This window comes from Ranitomeya imitator, chromosome 1, assembly GCF_032444005.1.
Source record: "Ranitomeya imitator isolate aRanImi1 chromosome 1, aRanImi1.pri, whole genome shotgun sequence".
NCBI lineage: Eukaryota > Metazoa > Chordata > Amphibia > Anura > Dendrobatidae > Ranitomeya > Ranitomeya imitator.
This window is the reverse complement of record NC_091282.1, coordinates 580,488,541-580,511,679: the sequence shown is the minus strand read 5'-3', so window position 1 is coordinate 580,511,679 and position 23,139 is coordinate 580,488,541. Positions and strand designations below refer to the sequence as shown.

Sequence of the window (23,139 nt, the reverse complement as noted above, 5' to 3'; positions counted from 1 at the left end):
TCACAGTCCAACACCGTGCAGGATGCTTGGCATTTGTCACAGAACACCAGGATTACAAATTCACCACTGACTGTGCTCTTCACAGATAAAGCAGATTCACACTGAGCACATTGGCAGACATGGCAGAGTCTGGAGACGCCGTGGAGAGCAATCTGCTGCCTGCAACATCCTTCAGCATGACCGGTTTGGCAGTGGGTCAGTAATGGTGTGGGGTGGTATTTCTTTGGAGGGCTGCACAGCCCTCCATGTGCTCGTCAGAGGTAGCCTGACTGCCATTAGGTACAGAGATGAGATCCTCGGACCCCTTGTGAGACCATAAGCTGGTGTGGTTGGCCCTGGGTTCATCCTAATGCAGGACAATGCCAGACCTCATGTGGCTGGAGTGTGTCAGCAGTTCCTGCAAGATGAAGGCATTGAAGCTATGGACTGGCCCGCCCATTCCCCAGACCTGAATCCGATTGAACACATCTGGAACATCATGTCTCGCACCATCCACTAACGTCTCCTTGCACCACAGACTGTCCAGGAGTTGGCGGATGCTTTAGTCCACGTCTGGAGGGAGATCCCTCAGGAGAACATCCACCGCCTCATCAGGAGCATGCCCAGGTGTTGTAGGGTGGTCACACAGGCATGTGGAGGCCACACATTACTGACCATCATTTCCTTGTCTTGAGGCATTTCCACTGAAGATGGATCAGCCTGTAACTTCATTCCACTTTCATTTTGAGCATCATTCCAACTCCAAACCTCCGTGGGATATTAGTTGTAATTTACGTTGATCATTTTTAGGTTTTATTGTTCTCAACACATTCCACTATGTAATGAATAAAGATTTACAACTGGAATATTTCATCCAGTGATATCTAGGATGTGGGATTTTAGTGTTCCCTTTATTTTTTTGAGCAGTGTATTTTCAATAGATAGCAAGTCTGTGCAGGGCAGTGTACGTCAAGTTGATTGGTAAAAATTAATTAATAAAACATATAATAAAATATATAATTGATAGTGGTATCCAATACAAATATTATTATTACCATAATGATAAAATCACTGTGAATCAAATTATTAATAATAATAATAATAATTTTATTTATATAGCGCCAACATATTCCGCAGCGCTTTACAAATTATAGAGGGGACTTGTACAGACAATAGACATTAAAGCATAACAGAAATCACAGTTCAAAATAGATACAAAGAGGAATGAGGGCCCTGCTCGCAAGCTTACAAACTATGAGGAAAAGGGGAAAAACGAGAGGTGGATGGTAACAATTGCTTTAGTTATTCGGACCAGCCATAGTGTAAGGCTCAGGTGTTCATGTAAAGCTGCATGAACCAGTTAACTGCCTAAGTATGTAGCAGTACAGACACAGAGGGCTAATAACTTCATAAAGTGTATGAGAACATGTTGCGAGGAACCTGATTATGTTTTTGTTTTTTTGAATGGGCCACACAGGGATAGTTAGGTTAATGCGTTGAGGTGGTAGGCCAATCTGAACAAATGAGTTTTTAGGGCACGCTTAAAACTGTGGGGATTGGGGATTAATATTCTATATATGTATATAATAAATGAGCATTGTTAAGAAAAAACAATAAATAATGTGTTCATAAAAAATCACTATAATCACAATTAGGGTTTCGCGACTTTTACTTTTTTAGGACTGAGTCGGGTTTCGCGAAACCCGACTTTGTCAAAAGTCGGGTCGGGTGAAATCTGCCGATTATAGCGAAAAGTCGGGAATCGACCGAAACACGAAACCCAATGTAAGTCAATGGGGAATCAAAGTCGGCAGTGAGTTGAGGACAGGAAAACACCTACAGTGCCCATTTTAATGTCAAAAACATCAATTCTTGTCACTTAAGCTTGTGAATCTTAATTTACCCTATAATAATAGTTAGGCATTGAAAATTGGGGGTCATTTGGCTAAAGTTGTGGGGGGTAGGGCTGGCTCAAGTTTTTCGTGGGCCCAGGAAACGCAGAATATGTCATGGCGGTGGAGCAGGGAGAGGTAAGTATTAAAACTTTGCAAGTGCTGTGATCCCGAACAAGCAGGGGGGCCCACTTGTTCGCATTGGCACTGGCACAGGGCCCCTCAAAGTACGGCGGTGTGTTTGACGGCAGGGGCACTTCCCACCGGCAGAGACACTTTTGCGTACTATGAGGGGCCCTGTGCCAGTGATGTCGACAACAAGTATGCCCCCCCAACCTGATGAAGGAACCTGCACATTCATCTGCACCTTCCTCTTTGTCCCCATGTAAGATGGTATAGTATGCGGGGAACCTGACTTTCAGCAGGGTCAGATTCTGGCTGTGTAGAGTGCAAGGGGAATGTAGTGGTCTGGGGCAATGTACCAGCAGACTCATGTAGCAGTGGCTGGCTAATGGGCAGGATGAGGAAGAAACACATACCGTATATACTCGAGTATAAGCCGAGATTTTCAGCCCATTTTTTTGGGCTGAAAGTCCCCCTCTCGGCTTATACTCGAGTCATATACCCGGGTGTCAGCAGGGGAGGGAGAGCGGGGGCTGTGTAATCATACTTACCTGCTGCGGCGCGGTCCCTGCAGTCCCTGGCTTCTCCGGCGCTGCAGATTCTTCCTGTACTGAGCGGTCACATGGCACCGCTCATTACAGAAATGAATAGGCAGCTCCACCCCCATAGGGGAGGAGCCGCATATTCATTGCTGTAAATGATCGGTGCCATGTGACCGCTCAATTACAGGAAGAAGCTGCAGCGCCGGAGAAGCCAGGGACTGCAGGGACCGCGCCGCAGCAGGTAAGGGGAGCGCAGCGCTATAATTACCTGCTCCTCGCTCCGGCTCCGTCTGCAGCGTCCTCTAGCAATGACGCTCAGGTTAGAGGGCGCTGTGACGTAGTCAGTGCGCGCCCTCTGCTGAGCGTCAGTGCTGGAGACGGAGCCGCAGAGGAGCAGGTAATTATTGAAAGCGCCGGCGTCCTGAGAAGAGAGGTGAGTATGTGATTTTTTTTTTTTTTATGGCAGCACCAGCAGCATTCTAAGGAGCACCTATGGGGCCATAAAGGTGCAGAGCATATAAGGGGCACAGCATTATAAGGAGCACCTATGGGGCCATAAAGGTGCAGAGCATATATGGGGCACAGCATTATAAGGAGCACCTATGGGGCCATAAAGGTGCAGAGCATATATGGGGCACAGCATTATAAGGAGCACCTATGGGGCCATAAAGGTGCAGAGCATATATGGGGCACAGCATTATAAGGAGCACCTATGGGGCCATAAAGGTGCAGAGCATATATGGGGCACAGCATTATAAGGAGCACCTATGGGGCCATAAAGGTGCAGAGCATATATGGGGCACAGCATTATAAGAAGCACCTATGGGGCCATAAAGGTGCAGAGCATATATGGGGCACAGCATTATAAGGAGCACCTATGGGGCCATAAAGGTGCAGAGCATATATGGGGCACAGCATTATAAGGAGCACCTATGGGGCCATAAAGGTGCAGAGCATATATGGGGCACAGCATTATAAGGAGCACCTATGGGGCCATAAAGGTGCAGAGCATATATGGGGCACAGCATTATAAGGAGCACCTATGGGGCCATAAAGGTGCAGAGCATAAATGGGGCACAGCATTATAAGGAGCACCTATGGGGCCATAAAGGTGCAGAGCATATATGGCACAGCATTATAAGGAGCACCTATGGGGCCATAATCAAAGGTGCAGAGCATATATGGCACAGCATTATAAGGAGCATCTATGGGGCCATAATCAAAGGTGCAGAGCATATTTGGCACAGCATTATAAGGAGCATCTATGGGGCCATAATCAAAGGTGCAGAGCATATATGGCACAGCATTATAAGGAGCATCTATGGGGCCATAATCAACGGTGCAGAGCATTCTATATAGCACAGTTGTATATGGAGCAATAATGAACGGTATGGAGCATCTATTTTTATTTTTGAAATTCACCGGTAAATGCTGCATTTTCTACCCTAGGCTTATACTCGAGTCAATAAGTTTTCCCAGTTTTTTGTGGCAAAATTAGGGGGGTCGGCTTATACTCGGGTCGGCTTATACTCGAGTATATACGGTATATAGTCCCAAAGAATAAAGTAGGCTAAATGCAATTCAAAATTGGTAACAGGACTAAACAGGCGGCATAGCTTTGTTCAGTGGAGAAAAACTGTAATGAGTGGCAGACAAAGTTAGTAGGCCCAAGTAATAAAGTGGGCCAAATGAAGTTCAAAATTGGTAACAGGAGTAAACAGGCGGCAATGCTTTGTTTAGGGGAGGAGAACAACAAGCAGCGGCAGACACCGTTAGTAGGCCCAACCAAACAAGTAGGCTAAATGCAGTTTATTAACTGATATAGGCCGAAAGCCTGAAGATTGAAGCTCAGCTTTGTAAAGTGGAGGAGAACACCAAGCAGCCGCAGACACCGTTAGTACACCCAACCAAACCAGTAGGCCAAATGCAGTTTAATATCTGATATAGGCCGAAAGCCTGAAAATTGAAGCTCAGCTTTGTAAAGTGGAGGAGAACACCAAGCAGCCGCAGACACCGTTAGTACGCCCAACCAAACCAGTAGCCCAAATGCAGTGTAATATCTGATATAGGCCGAAATCCTGAAGATTGAAGCTCAGCTGTATAAAGTGGAGAACAGCAAGCAGCCGCAGACACCGATAGTACGCCCAACCAAACCAGTAGCCCACATGCAGTGTAATATCTGATATAGGCCGAAAGCCTGAAGATTGAAGCTCAGCTTTGTAAAGTGGAGGAGAACACCAAGCAGCCGCAGACACCGTTAGTACGCCCAACCAAACCAGTAGCCCAAATGCAGTGTAATATCTGATATAGGCCGAAAGCCTGAAGATTGAAGCTCAGCTTTGTAAAGTGGAGGAGAACACCAAGCAGCTGCAGACACCGTTAGTACGCCCAACCAAACCAGTAGCCCAAATGCAGTTTAATATCTGATATAGGCCGAAAGCCTGAAAATTGAAGCTCAGCTTTGTAAAGTGGAGGAGAACACCAAGCAGCCGCAGACACCGTTAGTACGCCCAACCAAATGCAGTGTAATATCTGATATAGGCCGAAATCCTGAAGATTGAAGCTCAGCTGTATAAAGTGGAGAACAGCAAGCAGCCGCAGACACCGATAGTACGCCCAACCAAACCAGTAGCCCACATGCAGTGTAATATCTGATATAGGCCGAAAGCCTGAAGATTGAAGCTCAGCTTTGTAAAGTGGAGGAGAACACCAAGCAGCCGCAGACACCGTTAGTACGCCCAACCAAACCAGTAGCCCAAATGCAGTGTAATATCTAATATAGGCCGAAAGCCTGAAGATTGAAGCTCAGCTTTGTAAAGTGGAGGAGAACACCAAGCAGCTGCAGACACCGTTAGTACGCCCAACCAAACCAGTAGCCCAAATGCAGTTTAATATCTGATATAGGCCGAAAGTCTGAAGATTGAAGCTCAGCTTTGTAAAGTGGAGGAGAACGCCAAGCAGTCGCAGACACCGTTAGTACGCCCAACCAAACCAGTAGCCCAAATGCAGTTTAATATCTGATATAGGAAGAAAGCCTGAAGATTGAAGCTCAGCTTTGTAAAGTGGAGCAGAACACCAAGCAGCGGCAGACACCGTTAGTACGCCCAACCAAACCAGTAGCCCAAATGCAGTGTAATATCTGATATAGGCCGAAAGCCTGAAGATTGAAGCTCACCTTTGTAAAGTGGAGAACACCAAGCAGCCGCAGACACCGATAGTACGCCCAACCATACCAGTAGCCCACATGCAGTGTAATGTTATGATCCGGTGACCTTGGAGCAACATGAAAACTTTCACTGGAGTAGGTGGTCACTATACTGACCGCAAATCCTGATCTTAACACCGCAACTAGAAGTAGCCGTGGAGTGTACCTAACCAATCCTAGACACCTCGTCACAGCCGGAGGACTAAATACCCCTAAAGATGGAAATAGGAATACTATCTTGCCTCAGAGCAGAACCCCAAAGGATAGACAGCCCCCCACAAATATTGGCGGTGAGTCGGAGAGGAAAAAACACACAGGCAGAAAAACAGGATTTAGCACAAGAGGCCACTCTAGCTAAATACGACAGGATAAGACAGAGTTCTGTGCGGTCAGTATTAAAACCCTTCAAAAATATCCACAGCAGAATATACAAAAACTTCCTACATCTAACTAAAGACGTAGGAGCGTAAATCTGCAACTCCAGCGAATCCTACATTCAGAGCAGGAATACAATCAAAAACAAGCACACAGCCTGTGTGCCACAGAAAAAGAAACAAACACTTATCTTTGCTGAAATTGCAACCAAGCAGGAGAAGCCAGAAAGAGATCCATCATATCCCAAAAAACATTGACAACTGGCAAGGACTAATGAGTCCTGCAAGCCTAAATACCCCAGTCAGAACTGCAATTAGCAGATACACCTGTCCAAGACTGCAGCCCAGGAACAACTGCATTACCATCTGCTACCACCAGAGGGAGCTCAAAAGCAGAATTCACAACACTACCCCCCCTTGAGGAGGGGTCACCGAACCCTCACCAGAGCCGCCAGGCCGATCAGGATGAGCCAGATGAAAGGCACAAACCAAATCAGCAGCATGGACATCAGAGGCAAAAACCCAAGAATTATCCTCCTGGCCATAACCCTTCCATTTGACCAGGTACTGAAGCTTCCGCCTCGAAAAACGGGAATCCAAAATCTTCTCAACAACATATTCCAACTCACCATCAACCAACACAGGGGCCGGAGGATCAACAGAGGGAACAGCGGGCTCCACATATTTCCGCAATAAAGATCTATGGAAGACATTATGGATAGCAAAAGAGGCCGGAAGCGCCAGTCGAAAAGACACCTGATTAATAATCTCAGAAATCCTATAAGGACCAATAAACCAAGGCTTAAACTTAGGAGAAGAAACCTTCATAGGAACATGACGGGCAGACAACCAGACCAGATCCCCAACCCGAAGCCGGGAACCAACTCACCGACGACGATTAGCAAAACGTTGAGCCTCCTCTTGAGACAACACCAAATTGTCCACCACATGAGCCCAAATCTGCTGCACCCTGTCCACCACAGAATCCACACCAGGACAGTCAGAAGGCTCAACCTGCCCAGAAGAAAAACGAGGATGAAAACCAAAATTACAAAAGAAAGGCGAAACCAAGGTAGCCGAACTAGCCCGATTATTAAGGGCAAACTCGGCCAATGGCAAGAAAGCCACTCAATCATCCTGATCAGCAGACACAAAGCATCTCAAATACGTCTCCAAAGTCTGATTAGTTCGCTCAGTCTGACCATTTGTCTGAGGATGGAACGCAGAAGAAAAAGACAAATCAATGCCCAGCCTAGCACAAAAGGCCCGCCAAAACCTAGAAACAAACTGGGAACCTCTGTCGGACACAATATTCTCCGGAATACCATGCAAACGGACCACATGCTGAAAAAACAACGGAACCAAATCCGAAGAGGAAGGCAATTTAGGCAAAGGCACCAAATGAACCATCTTAGAGAACCGGTCACAAACAACCCAGATAACCGACATCCTCTGGGAAACCGGAAAATCGGAAATAAAATCCATTGAAATATGCATCCAGGGCCTCTCAGGGACCGGCAATGGCAAAAGCAACCCACTAGCACGGGAACAACAAGGCTTGGCCCGCGCACAAGTCCCACAGGACTGCACAAAAGAACACACGTCACGCGACAAAGAAGGCCACCAAAAGGACCTGCCAACCAAGTCTCTGGTACCAAAAATGCCAGGATGACCAGCCAACATGGAACAGTTAACCTTAGAAATCACTCTACTAGTCCATCTGTCAGGAACAAACAATTTCCCCACAGGACAGCGATCAGGTTTATTATCAGCTTGAAATTCCTGAAGAACCCGTCGTAAATCAGGGGAAATGGCAGAAAGGACCACCCCTTCTTTCAAAATACCGACCGGTTCCAAGACCTCAGGAGAATCAGGCAAAAAACTCCTAGAGAGGGCATCAGCCTTAATGTTCTTAGAACCCGGAAGGTACGAGACCACAAAATCAAATTGGGAAAAAAAACAAGGATCATCGAACCTGTCTAGGATTCAGCCGTTTAGCAGACTCGTGGTAAATCAAATTCTTATGATCAGTCAAGACCACAATACGGTGCTTAGCTCCCTCAAGCCAATGTCGCCACTCCTCAAACGCCCACTTCATAGCCAACAACTCCCGATTGCCGACATCATAATTGCCTTCAGCAGGCAAAAACTTACTGGAAAAGAAGGCACACGGTTTCATTAAGGAACCAACAGGATCCCTCTGAGACAAAACGGCCCCTGCCCCAATCTCAGAAGCGTCAACCTCAACCTGAAACGGAAGAGAAATATCCGGTTGGCGCAACACCGGAGCAGAAGTAAATTGACGTTTAAGCTCCTGAAAGGCAGAGACAGTCGCAGAGGACCAATTCGCCACATCCGCGCCTTTCTTCGTCAAATCGGTCAAGGGTTTAACCACGCTGGAAAAATTAGCAATGAAACGGCGATAAAAATTTGCAAAACCCCAAAATTTCTGAAGGCTCTTCACAGATGTGGGCTGAATCCAATCACGAATAGCCTGAACCTTAACCGGATCCATCTCTATAGATGAGGGAGAAAAAATAAAGCCCAAAAAAGAGACCTTCTGCACCCCAAAGAGACACTTAGACCCTTTCACAAACAGGGCATTGTCACGAAGGATCTGAAATACCATCCTGACCTGCTCCACATGAGACTCCCAATCATCGGAAAAAATCAAAATATCGTCCAAATATACAATCAAGAACTTATCAATATAAGTCCGGAAGATATCATGCATGAAGGACTGAAAAACAGATGGAGCATTAGTGAGCCCGAATGGCATCACAAGGTATTCAAAATGGCCTTCGGGCGTATTAAACGCAGTTTTCCATTTATCACCCTGCTTAATACGAACAAGATTATATGCCCCCCGAAGGTCAATCTTAGTAAACCAACTAGCTCCCTTAATCCTAGCAAACAAATCGGTAAGCAAAGGCAAAGGATATTGAAACTTGACCGTGATTTTATTCAAGAGGCGATAATCAATACAGGGTCTCAAGGAACCATCTTTTTTTGCAACAAAAAAGAACCCCGCTCCCAACGGTGAAGAAGATGGCCGAATATGCCCTTTCTCCAAAGACTCCTTAATATAGCTCCGCATGGCAGTATGTTCAGGCACAGACAGGTTGAAAAGTCGACCCTTAGGAAACTTACAGCCTGGAATCAAGTCAATAGCACAATCGCAGTCCCTGTGCGGTGGAAGGAAACTGGACTTGGGCTCATCGAATACATCCTGAAAATCAGACAAAAACTCTGGAATTTCAGAAGAGGAAGAAGAGGAGATTGACATCAAAGGAACATCATTATGAACCCCCTGACAACCCCAACTAGTCACAGACATGGACTTCCAATCCAACACAGGATTATGTACCTGCAACCACGGAAAACCCAGCACGATAGCATCATGCAAATTATGCAACACCAGAAATCGACAATCTTCCTGATGGGCTGGCGCCATGCGCATGGTCACCTGTGTCCAAAACTGGGGCTTATTTTTAGCCAAGGGTGTAGCATCAATGCCCCTTAAATGAATAGGGTTCTGCAAAGGCTGCAAGGAAAAACCACAACGCCTGGCAAACCAAAAGTCCTTTAAGTTCAAGGCGGCGCCTGAATCCACAAACGCCATGACAGAAAATGATGACAATGAGCAGATCAAGGACACAGATAACAGAAATTTAGGTTGTACAGTACTGATGGTAAATGAACTAGCGATCCTCTTTGTCCACTTAGGACAGACTGAAATGACATGAGAAGCATTGCCACAATAATAACACAACCCATTTTGACGTCTGAATCCTTGTCGTTCTGTTCTAGACAGAATCCTATCACAATGCATTGGCTCAGGAATCTGCTCTGAGGACAACGCCACAGCGCGCACAGTTCTGCGCTCTCGCAAGCGCCGGTCAATCTGAATGGCCAAAGACATAGAATCACTCAGACAAGAAGGCGTGGGAAACCCCACCATGACATCCTTAACGGATTCAGAAAGACCCCTTCTGAAAATTGCCGCCAAAACATCATTATTCCATTTAGTCAACACAGACCATTTTTTGAATTTCTGACAATACAATTTTGCCGCCTCTTGACCCTGAGACAGGGCCAACAAGGTCTTCTCAGCTTGATCCACAGAATTAGGTTCATCATATAATAATCCCAAAGCCTGAAAAAAGGAGTCTATATTAATCAAAGCCGGATTCCCAGATTCCAGGGAAAATGCCCAATCCTGCGGGTCACCACGCAGCAGGTGAGATTACGATTTTTACCTGCTGAATGGAATCACCGGAGGATCGAGGTCTCAGAGCAAAAAACAGTTTACAGTTGTTTTTAAAAATCAAAAATTTGGACCTGTCTCCAGAAAACAAATCAGGAGTAGGAATCTTCGGTTCTAAAGCAGGAGTCTGAACAATATAATCTGAAATACCCTGTAACCTAGCAGCAAGCTGGTCTACACGAGAAGCTATTTCCTGAACATTCATGCTAGCACAAAGCTCCTCAGTCACCCAGAGATTAAGAGAGAAGAGAACAGAAAGTAGACTGAAGAAAAAAAAATGGCTCAACACCTTTCTTCCCTTCTTCTGAGAGGCATTAAACTCAATATGGGCCAGTTGTACTGTTATGATCCGGTGACCTTGGAGCAACATGAAAACTTTCACTGGAGTAGGTGGTCACTATACTGACCGCAAATCCTGATCTTAACACCGCAACTAGAAGTAGCCGTGGAGTGTACCTAACCAATCCTAGACACCTCGTCACAGCCGGAGGACTAAATACCCCTAAAGATGGAAATAGGAATACTATCTTGCCTCAGAGCAGAACCACAAAGGATAGACAGCCCCCCACAAATATTGGCGGTGAGTCGGAGAGGAAAAAACACACACAGGCAGAAAAACAGGATTTAGCACAAGAGGCCACTCTAGCTAAATAGGACAGGATAGGACAGAGTTCTGTGCGGTCAGTATTAAAACCCTTCAAAAATATCCACAGCAGAATATACAAAAACTTACTACATCTAACTAAAGACGTAGGAGCGTAAATCTGCAACTCCAGCGAATCCTACATTCAGAGCAGGAATACAATTAAAAACAAGCACACAGCCTGTGTGCCACAGAAAAAGAAACAAACACTTATCTTTGCTGAAATGGCAACCAAGCAGGAGAAGCCAGAAAGAGATCCATCATATCCCAAAAAACATTGACAACTGGCAAGGACTAATGAGTCCTGCAAGCCTAAATACCCCAGTCAGAACTGCAATTAGCAGATACACCTGTCCAAGACTGCAGCCCAGGAACAACTGCATTACCATCTGCTACCACCAGAGGGAGCTCAAAAGCAGAATTCACAACACTACCCCCCTTGAGGAGGGGTCACCGAACCCTCACCAGAGCCGCCAGGCCGATCAGGATGAGCCAGATGAAAGGCACAAACCAAATCAGCAGCATGGACATCAGAGGCAAAAACCCAAGAATTATCCTCCTGGCCATAACCCTTCCATTTGACCAGGTACTGAAGCTTCCGCCTCGAAAAACGGGAATCCAAAATCTTCTCAACAACATATTCCAACTCACCATCAACCAACACAGGGGCCGGAGGATCAACAGAGGGAACAGCGGGCTCCACATATTTCCGCAATAAAGATCTATGGAAGACATTATGGATAGCAAAAGAGGCCGGAAGCGCCAGTCGAAAAGACACCTGATTAATAATCTCAGAAATCCTATAAGGACCAATAAACCAAGGCTTAAACTTAGGAGAAGAAACCTTCATAGGAACATGACGGGCAGACAACCAGACCAGATCCCCAACCCGAAGCCGGGAACCAACTCACCGACGACGATTAGCAAAACGTTGAGCCTCCTCTTGAGACAACACCAAATTGTCCATCACATGAGCCCAAATCTGCTGCACCCTGTCCACCACAGAATCCACACCAGGACAGTCAGAAGGCTCAACCTGCCCAGAAGAAAAACGAGGATGAAAACCAAAATTACAAAAGAAAGGCGAAACCAAGGTAGCCGAACTAGCCCGATTATTAAGGGCAAACTCGGCCAATGGCAAGAAAGCCACTCAATCATCCTGATCAGCAGACACAAAGCATCTCAAATACGTCTCCAAAGTCTGATTAGTTCGCTCGGTCTGACCATTTGTCTGAGGATGGAACGCAGAAGAAAAAGACAAATCAATGCCCAGCCTAGCACAAAAGGCCCGCCAAAACCTAGAAACAAACTGGGAACCTCTGTCGGACACAATATTCTCCGGAATACCATGCAAACGGACCACATGCTGAAAAAACAACGGAACCAAATCCGAAGAGGAAGGCAATTTAGGCAAAGGCACCAAATGAACCATCTTAGAGAACCGGTCACAAACAACCCAGATAACCGACATCCTCTGGGAAACCGGAAAATCGGAAATAAAATCCATTGAAATATGCATCCAGGGCCTCTCAGGGACCGGCAATGGCAAAAGCAACCCACTAGCACGGGAACAACAAGGCTTGGCCCGCGCACAAGTCCCACAGGACTGCACAAAAGAACACACGTCACGCGACAAAGAAGGCCACCAAAAGGACCTGCCAACCAAGTCTCTGGTACCAAAAATGCCAGGATGACCAGCCAACATGGAACAGTTAACCTTAGAAATCACTCTACTAGTCCATCTGTCAGGAACAAACAATTTCCCCACAGGACAGCGATCAGGTTTATTATCAGCTTGAAATTCCTGAAGAACCCGTCGTAAATCAGGGGAAATGGCAGAAAGGACCACCCCTTCTTTCAAAATACCGACCGGTTCCAAGACCTCAGGAGAATCAGGCAAAAAACTCCTAGAGAGGGCATCAGCCTTAATGTTCTTAGAACCCGGAAGGTACGAGACCACAAAATCAAATTGGGAAAAAAAACAAGGACCATCGAACCTGTCTAGGATTCAGCCGTTTAGCAGACTCGTGGTAAATCAAATTCTTATGATCAGTCAAGACCACAATACGGTGCTTAGCTCCCTCAAGCCAATGTCGCCACTCCTCAAACGCCCACTTCATAGCCAACAACTCCCGATTGCCGACATCATAATTGCCTTCAGCAGGCAAAAACTTACTGGAAAAGAAGGCACACGGTTTCATTAAGGAACCAACAGGATCCCTCTGAGACAAAACGGCCCCTGCCCCAATCTCAGAAGCGTCAACCTCAACCTGAAACGGAAGAGAAATATCCGGTTGGCGCAACACCGGAGCAGAAGTAAATTGACGTTTAAGCTCCTGAAAGGCAGAGACAGTCGCAGAGGACCAATTCGCCACATCCGCGCCTTTCTTCGTCAAATCGGTCAAGGGTTTAACCACGCTGGAAAAATTAGCAATGAAACGGCGATAAAAATTTGCAAAACCCCAAAATTTCTGAAGGCTCTTCACAGATGTGGGCTGAATCCAATCACGAATAGCCTGAACCTTAACCGGATCCATCTCTATAGATGAGGGAGAAAAAATAAAGCCCAAAAAAGAGACCTTCTGCACCCCAAAGAGACACTTAGACCCTTTCACAAACAGGGCATTGTCACGAAGGATCTGAAATACCATCCTGACCTGCTCCACATGAGACTCCCAATCATCGGAAAAAATCAAAATATCGTCCAAATATACAATCAAGAACTTATCAATATAAGTCCGGAAGATATCATGCATGAAGGACTGAAAAACAGATGGAGCATTAGTGAGCCCGAATGGCATCACAAGGTATTCAAAATGGCCTTCGGGCGTATTAAACGCAGTTTTCCATTTATCACCCTGCTTAATACGAACAAGATTATATGCCCCCCGAAGGTCAATCTTAGTAAACCAACTAGCTCCCTTAATCCTAGCAAACAAATCGGTAAGCAAAGGCAAAGGATATTGAAACTTGACCGTGATTTTATTCAAGAGGCGATAATCAATACAGGGTCTCAAGGAACCATCTTTTTTTGCAACAAAAAAGAACCCCGCTCCCAACGGTGAAGAAGATGGCCGAATATGCCCTTTCTCCAAAGACTCCTTAATATAGCTCCGCATGGCAGTATGTTCAGGCACAGACAGGTTGAAAAGTCGACCCTTAGGAAACTTACAGCCTGGAATCAAGTCAATAGCACAATCGCAGTCCCTGTGCGGTGGAAGGAAACTGGACTTGGGCTCATCGAATACATCCTGAAAATCAGACAAAAACTCTGGAATTTCAGAAGAGGAAGAAGAGGAGATTGACATCAAAGGAACATCATTATGAACCCCCTGACAACCCCAACTAGTCACAGACATGGACTTCCAATCCAACACAGGATTATGTACCTGCAACCACGGAAAACCCAGCACGATAGCATCATGCAAATTATGCAACACCAGAAATCGACAATCTTCCTGATGGGCTGGCGCCATGCGCATGGTCACCTGTGTCCAAAACTGGGGCTTATTTTTAGCCAAGGGTGTAGCATCAATGCCCCTTAAATGAATAGGGTTCTGCAAAGGCTGCAAGGAAAAACCACAACGCCTGGCAAACCAAAAGTCCTTTAAGTTCAAGGCGGCGCCTGAATCCACAAACGCCATGACAGAAAATGATGACAATGAGTAGATCAAGGACACAGATAACAGAAATTTAGGTTGTACAGTACTGATGTACTCTTTGTCCACTTAGGACAGACTGAAATGACATGAGAAGCATTGCCACAATAATAACACAACCCATTTTGACGTCTGAATCCTTGTCGTTCTGTTCTAGACAGAATCCTATCACAATGCATTGGCTCAGGAATCTGCTCTGAGGACAACGCCACAGCGCGCACAGTTCTGCGCTCTCGCAAGCGCCGGTCAATCTGAATGGCCAAAGACATAGAATCACTCAGACAAGAAGGCGTGGGAAACCCCACCATGACATCCTTAACGGATTCAGAAAGACCCCTTCTGAAAATTGCCACCAAAACATCATTATTCCATTTAGTCAACACAGACCATTTTTTGAATTTCTGACAATACAATTTTGCCGCCTCTTGACCCTGAGACAGGGCCAACAAGGTCTTCTCAGCTTGATCCACAGAATTAGGTTCATCATATAATAATCCCAAAGCCTGAAAAAAGGAGTCTATATTAATCAAAGCCGGATTCCCAGATTCCAGGGAAAATGCCCAATCCTGCGGGTCACCACGCAGCAGGTGAGATTACGATTTTTACCTGCTGAATGGAATCACCGGAGGATCGAGGTCTCAGAGCAAAAAACAGTTTACAGTTGTTTTTAAAAATCAAAAATTTGGACCTGTCTCCAGAAAACAAATCAGGAGTAGGAATCTTCGGTTCTAAAGCAGGAGTCTGAACAATATAATCTGAAATACCCTGTAACCTAGCAGCAAGCTGGTCTACACGAGAAGCTATTTCCTGAACATTCATGCTAGCACAAAGCTCCTCAGTCACCCAGAGATTAAGAGAGAAGAGAACAGAAAGTAGACTGAAGAAAAAAAAATGGCTCAACACCTTTCTTCCCTTCTTCTGAGAGGCATTAAACTCAATATGGGCCAGTTGTACTGTTATGATCCGGTGACCTTGGAGCAACATGAAAACTTTCACTGGAGTAGGTGGTCACTATACTGACCGCAAATCCTGATCTTAACACCGCAACTAGAAGTAGCCGTGGAGTGTACCTAACCAATCCTAGACACCTCGTCACAGCCGGAGGACTAAATACCCCTAAAGATGGAAATAGGAATACTATCTTGCCTCAGAGCAGAACCACAAAGGATAGACAGCCCCCCACAAATATTGGCGGTGAGTCGGAGAGGAAAAAACACACACAGGCAGAAAAACAGGATTTAGCACAAGAGGCCACTCTAGCTAAATAGGACAGGATAGGACAGAGTTCTGTGCGGTCAGTATTAAAACCCTTCAAAAATATCCACAGCAGAATATACAAAAACTTACTACATCTAACTAAAGACGTAGGAGCGTAAATCTGCAACTCCAGCGAATCCTACATTCAGAGCAGGAATACAATTAAAAACAAGCACACAGCCTGTGTGCCACAGAAAAAGAAACAAACACTTATCTTTGCTGAAATGGCAACCAAGCAGGAGAAGCCAGAAAGAGATCCATCATATCCCAAAAAACATTGACAACTGGCAAGGACTAATGAGTCCTGCAAGCCTAAATACCCCAGTCAGAACTGCAATTAGCAGATACACCTGTCCAAGACTGCAGCCCAGGAACAACTGCATTACCATCTGCTACCACCAGAGGGAGCTCAAAAGCAGAATTCACAACACTACCCCCCCTTGAGGAGGGGTCACCGAACCCTCACCAGAGCCGCCAGGCCGATCAGGATGAGCCAGATGAAAGGCACAAACCAAATCAGCAGCATGGACATCAGAGGCAAAAACCCAAGAATTATCCTCCTGGCCATAACCCTTCCATTTGACCAGGTACAGAAGCTTCCGCCTCGAAAAACGGGAATCCAAAATCTTCTCAACAACATATTCCAACTCACCATCAACCAACACAGGGGCCGGAGGATCAACAGAGGGAACAGCGGGCTCCACATATTTCCGCAATAAAGATCTATGGAAGACATTATGGATAGCAAAAGAGGCCGGAAGCGCCAGTCGAAAAGACACCTGATTAATAATCTCAGAAATCCTATAAGGACCAATAAACCGAGGCTTAAACTTAGGAGAAGAAACCTTCATAGGAACATGACGGGCAGACAACCAGACCAGATCCCCAACCCGAAGCCGGGAACCAACTCACCGACGACGATTAGCAAAACGTTGAGCCTCCTCTTGAGACAACACCAAATTGTCCACCACATGAGCCCAAATCTGCTGCACCCTGTCCACCACAGAATCCACACCAGGACAGTCAGAAGGCTCAACCTGCCCAGAAGAAAAACGAGGATGAAAACCAAAATTACAAAAGAAAGGCGAAACCAAGGTAGCCGAACTAGCCCGATTATTAAGGGCAAACTCGGCCAATGGCAAGAAAGCCACTCAATCATCCTGATCAGCAGACACAAAGCATCTCAAATACGTCTCCAAAGACTGATTAGTTCGCTCGGTCTGACCATTTGTCTGAGGATGGAACGCAGAAGAAAAAGTGTAAAATCTGATATAGGCCGAAAGCCTGAAGATGAAGCTCAGCTTTGTAAGGTGGAGGAGAACACGAAGCAGCAGCAGACACCGTTAGTACGCCCAACCAAACCAGTAGCCCAAATGCAGTTTAATATCTGATATAGGAAGAAAGCCTGAAGATTGAAGCTCAGCTTTGTAAAGTGGAGGAGAACACCAAGCAGCCGCAGACACCGTTAGTACGCCAAACCAAACCAGCAGCCCACATGCAGTGTAATATCTGATATAGGCCGAAAGCCTGAAGATTGAAGCTCAGCTTTGTAAAGTGGAGGAGAACACCAAGCAGCCGCAGACACCATCAGTATGCCCAACCAAACCAGTAGCCCAAATGCAGTGTAATATCTGATATAGGCCGAAAGCCTGAAGATTGAAGCTCAGCGTTGTAAAGTGGAGGAGAACACCAAGCAGCCGCAGACACCGTTAGTACGCCCAACCAACCCAGTAGCTCAAATGCAGTTTAACATCTGATATAGGCCGAAAGCCTGAAAATCGAAGCTCAGCATTGTAAAGTGGAGGAGAACACCAAGCAGCCGCAGACACCATTAGTACACCCAACAAAACCAGTAGCTCAAATGCAGTTTAATATCTGATATAGGCCGAAAGCCTGAAGATTGAAGCTCAGCTTTGTAAAGTGGAGCAGAACACCAAGCAGCATCATACACCGTTAGTATGCCCAACCAAACCAGTGGCCCAAATGCAGTTTAATATCTGATATAGGCCGAAAGCCTGAAAATTGAAGCTCAGCTTTGTAGAGTGGAGGAGAACACCAAGCAGCCGCAGACAGCGTTAGTACGCCCAACCAAACCAGTAGCACAAATGCAGTTTAATATCTGATATAGGAAGAAAGCCTGAAGATTGAAGCTCAGCTTTGTAAAGTGGAGCAGAACACCAAGCAGCATCATACACCGTTAGTATGCCCAACCAAACCAGTGGCCCAAATGCAGTTTAATATCTGATACAGGAAGAAAGCCTGAAGATTGAAGCTCAGCTTTGTAAAGTGGAGCAGAACACCAAGCAGCCACAGACACCGTTGGTAAGCCGAACCAAACCAGTAGCCCAAATGCAGTGCAATATCTGATATAGGCCGAAAGCCTGAAGATTGAAGCTCAGCTTTGTAAAGTGGAGAAGAACACCAAGCAGCGGCAGAAACTGTTAGTACGCCCAACCAAACCAGTAGGCCAAATGCAGTTTATTATCTGTTATAGGCCAAGAGCCTGAAGATTGAAGCTCAGCTTTGTAAAGTGGAAAACACCAAGTAGCCGCAGACACCGTTAGTACGCTCAACCAAACCAGTAGCCCAAATGCAGTGTAATATCTGATATAGGCCGAAAGCCTGAAGATTGAAGCTCAGCTTTGTAAAGTGGAAAACACCAAGTAGCCGCAGACACCGTTAGTACGCTCAACCAAACCAGTAGCCCAAATGCAGTGTAATATCTGATACAGGCCGAAAGCCTGAAGATTGAAGCTCAGCTTTGTAAAGTGGAGGAGAACACCAAGCAGCCACAGACACCGTTAGTACGCCCAACCAAACCAGTAGCCCAAATGCAGTGTAATATCTGATATAGGCCAAAAGCCTGAAGATTGAAGCTCAGCTTTGTAATGTGGAGGAGAACACCAAGCAGCGGGCAGACACCGTTGGTATGCCCAACCAAACCAGTAGGCCAAATGCAGTTTAATATCTGATATAGGCTGAAAGCCTGAAAATTGAAGCTCAGCTTTGTAAAGTGGAGGAGAACACCAAGCAGCCGCAGACACCGTTAGTATGCCCAACCAAACCAGTTGCCCAAATGCAGTTTAATATCTGATATAGGAAGAAAGCCTGTAGATTGAAGCTCAGCTTTGTAAAGTGGAGCAGAACAGCAAGCAGCGGCAGACACCGTTAGTATGCCCAACCAAACCAGTGGCCCAAATGCAGTGTAATATCTGATATTGGCCGAAAGCCTGAAGACTGAAGCTCAGCTTTGTCAAGTGGAGGAGAACACGAAGTAGCAGCAGACACCGTTAGTACGCCCAACCAGACCAGTAGCCCAAATGCAGTTTAATATCTGATATAGGAAGAAAGCCTGAAGATTGAAGCTCAGCTTTGTAAAGTGGAGGAGAACACCAAGCAGTCGCAGACACCGTTAGTATGCCCAACCAAACCAGTAGCCCAAATGCAGTGTAATATCTGATATAGGCCGAAAGCCTGAAGATTGGAGCTCAGCTTTGTAAAGTGGAGAACACCAAGCAGCCGCAGACACCATTAGTACACCCAACAAAACCAGTAGCTCAAATGCAGTTTAATATCTGATATAGGCCGAAAGCCTGAAGATTGAAGCTCAGCTTTGTAAAGTGGAGCAGAACACCAAGCAGCATCATACACCGTTAGTATGCCCAACCAAACCAGTGGCCCAAATGCAGTTTAATATCTGATATAGGCCGAAAGCCTGAAAATTGAAGCTCAGCTTTGTAGAGTGGAGGAGAACACCAAGCAGCCGCAGACAGCGTTAGTACGCCCAACCAAACCAGTAGCACAAATGCAGTTTAATATCTGATATAGGAAGAAAGCCTGAAGATTGAAGCTCAGCTTTGTAAAGTGGAGCAGAACACCAAGCAGCATCATACACCGTTAGTATGCCCAACCAAACCAGTGGCCCAAATGCAGTTTAATATCTGATATAGGAAGAAAGCCTGAAGATTGAAGCTCAGCTTTGTAAAGTGGAGCAGAACACCAAGCAGCCACAGACACCGTTGGTAAGCCAAACCAAACCAGTAGCCCAAATGCAGTGCAATATCTGATATAGGCCGAAAGCCTGAAGATTGAAGCTCAGCTTTGTAAAGTGGAGGAGAACACCAAGCAGCGGCAGAAACTGTTAGTACGCCCAACCAAACCAGTAGGCCAAATGCAGTTTATTATCTGTTATAGGCCAAGAGCCTGAAGATTGAAGCTCAGCTTTGTAACGTGGAAAACACCAAGTAGCCGCAGACACCGTTAGTACGCTCAACCAAACCAGTAGCCCAAATGCAGTGTAATATCTGATATAGGCCGAAAGCCTGAAGATTGAAGCTCAGCTTTGTAAAGTGGAAAACACCAAGTAGCCGCAGACACCGTTAGTACGCTCAACCAAACCAGTAGCCCAAATGCAGTGTAATATCTGATACAGGCCGAAAGCCTGAAGATTGAAGCTCAGCTTTGTAAAGTGGAGGAGAACACCAAGCAGCCACAGACACCGTTAGTACGCCCAACCAAACCAGTAGCCCAAATGCAGTGTAATGTAATATCTGATATAGGCCAAAAGCCTGAAGATTGAAGCTCAGCTTTGTAATGTGGAGGAGAACACCAAGCAGCGGGCAGACACCGTTGGTATGCCCAACCAAACCAGTAGGCCAAATGCAGTTTAATATCTGATATAGGCTGAAAGCCTGAAAATTGAAGCTCAGCTTTGTAAAGTGGAGGAGAACACCAAGCAGCCGCAGACACCGTTAGTATGCCCAACCAAACCAGTTGCCCAAATGCAGTTTAATATCTGATATAGGAAGAAAGCCTGTAGATTGAAGCTCAGCTTTGTAAAGTGGAGCAGAACAGCAAGCAGCGGCAGACACCGTTAGTATGCCCAACCAAACCAGTGGCCCAAATGCAGTGTAATATCTGATATTGGCCGAAAGCCTGAAGACTGAAGCTCAGCTTTGTCAAATGGAGGAGAACACGAAGTAGCAGCAGACACCGTTAGTACGCCCAACCAGACCAGTAGCCCAAATGCAGTTTAATATCTGATATAGGAAGAAAGCCTGAAGATTGAAGCTCAGCTTTGTAAAGTGGAGGAGAACACCAAGCAGTCGCAGACACCGTTAGTATGCCCAACCAAACCAGTAGCCCAAATGCAGTGTAATATCTGATATAGGCCGAAAGCCTGAAGATTGGAGCTCAGCTTTGTAAAGTGGAGAACACCAATCAGCTGCAGACACTGTTAGTACGCCCAACCAAGCCAGTAGCCCAAATGCAGTTTAATATCTGATATAGGCCGAAAGCCTGAAGATTGAAGCTCAGCTTTGTAAACTGGAGGAGAACACCAATCAGCCGCAGACACCTTTAGTATGCCCAACCAAACCAGTAGCCCAAATGCAGTGTAATTGTTATGGCCTGGTGGTTAAGAGGCCACACTGATATGACCTGGTGGCTAAAACGCAACATGGAGCGAGCTCTGAGAAGGTGGTATCTCTACTGACCGCAGTCCCTAATCCTAACAACAACACTAGAAATAGCCGTGGGATGTTCCTGACTCTCCCTAGACACCTCTTCACAGCCTAAGAAATAACTACCCCTAAAGAAGGAAATAGAAAGCTATCTTGCCTCAGAGAAAACCCCCAAAAGGAAAGATAGCCCCCCACAAATATTGACTGTGAATGGAGAGGGAAAAGACGTACACAGGAATGAAATCAGAATTCAGCAAAGGAGGCCAATACTAAACTAGATAGACAGAGAGAAAAGGATACTGTGCGGTCAGTATAAAAACTACAAAATCCACGCAGAGTTTACAAAAATGAAGTCCACACCAACTCACGGTGTGGAGGGGCAAATCTGCTTTCCCAGAGCTTCCAGCTAGCCTGAATAAGACATAGTGACAAGCTGGACAAAAAGAGACATATTTGCAAAGCAGTAGAGTCCAAACAAATGGACAAACAAAAACTAGCAAAAACTTATCTTTTGCAGACAAGGACTGGCCATATGAGAATTCCAAGGAGAGAACCAAATCCAACCAAGAACATTGACAGCAGGCATGGACTAAAGCCCAGAGCAGGTTTAAATAACACACCCAGGCAAGGCGATTAGTGAAGGCAGCTGCTACAGCTACCTAAAGAAGCAGCAGTTCCACTCGAAACCACCAGAGGGAGCCCAAGGGCAGAACTCACAAAAATACCATTAGCATCCACAGGAGGGACCTCCAGAACGGAATTCACAACAGTACCCCCCACTTGAGGAGGGGTCCCCGAACCCTCACCAGAGCTCCCAGGCCGATCAGGACGAGCCAAATGGAACATCGGAGGCAACAACCCAAGAATTATCCTCCTGGCAATAACCCTTCCACTTGACCAGATACTGAAGCTTCCGCCTTGAAAAACGAGAATCCAAAATCTTCTCCACCACATATTCCAATTCCCCCTCAACCAACACCGGAGCAAGAGGATCAACAGAGGGAACCATAGGTACCACATATCTCCGCAACAAGGATCTATGGAACACATTATGAATGGAAAAGGAAGCTGGAAGGGCCAAACGAAAAGACACTGGATTGATAATTTCAGAAATCTTATAAGGCCCAATAAAGCGAGGCTTGAACTTAGGGGAAGAAACCTTCATAGGAACATGACGAGAAGACAGCCAGACCAAATCACCAACACGAAGCCGGGGACCAACACACCGACGACGGTTAGCAAAACGCTGAGCCTTTTCCTGAGACTACGTCAAATTGTCCACCACATGAGTCCAAATTTGCTGCAACCTGTCCACCACGGAATCCACACCAGGACAGTCAGAAGGCTCAAGCTGCCCTGAAGAAAAACGAGGATGAAAACCAAAGTTGCAAAAGAAAGGCGAAACCAAGGTAGCAGAACTAGCCCGATTATTAAGGGCAAACTCGGCCAACGGCAAAAAGGTCACCCAATCATCCTGATCAGCAGACACGAAGCATCTCAAATAGGTTTCCAAGGTCTGATTGGTTCGCTCCGTTTGGCCATTTGTCTGAGGATGGAATGCTGAAGAAAAAGACAAATCAATGCCCATTCTAGCACAAAAGGACCACCAAAACCTAGAAACGAACTGGGAACCTCTGTCAGACACAATATTCTCCGGAATACCATGCAAACGAACCACATGCTGAAAAAATAATGGAACCAAATCAGAGGAGGAAGGCAACTTAGGCAACGGCACC

At 46.0% G+C, this 23,139-nt stretch overlaps 1 protein-coding gene across 1 annotated transcript in view; it reads right to left on the bottom strand.

Moving 5' to 3' along the window:
• The window catches only part of LOC138680259 (excitatory amino acid transporter 5-like), a 1,936,174-nt gene that overhangs the window by 274,334 nt on the left and 1,638,701 nt on the right, over positions 1-23,139 (bottom strand). The gene's annotated exons all lie outside the window — the stretch shown is intronic.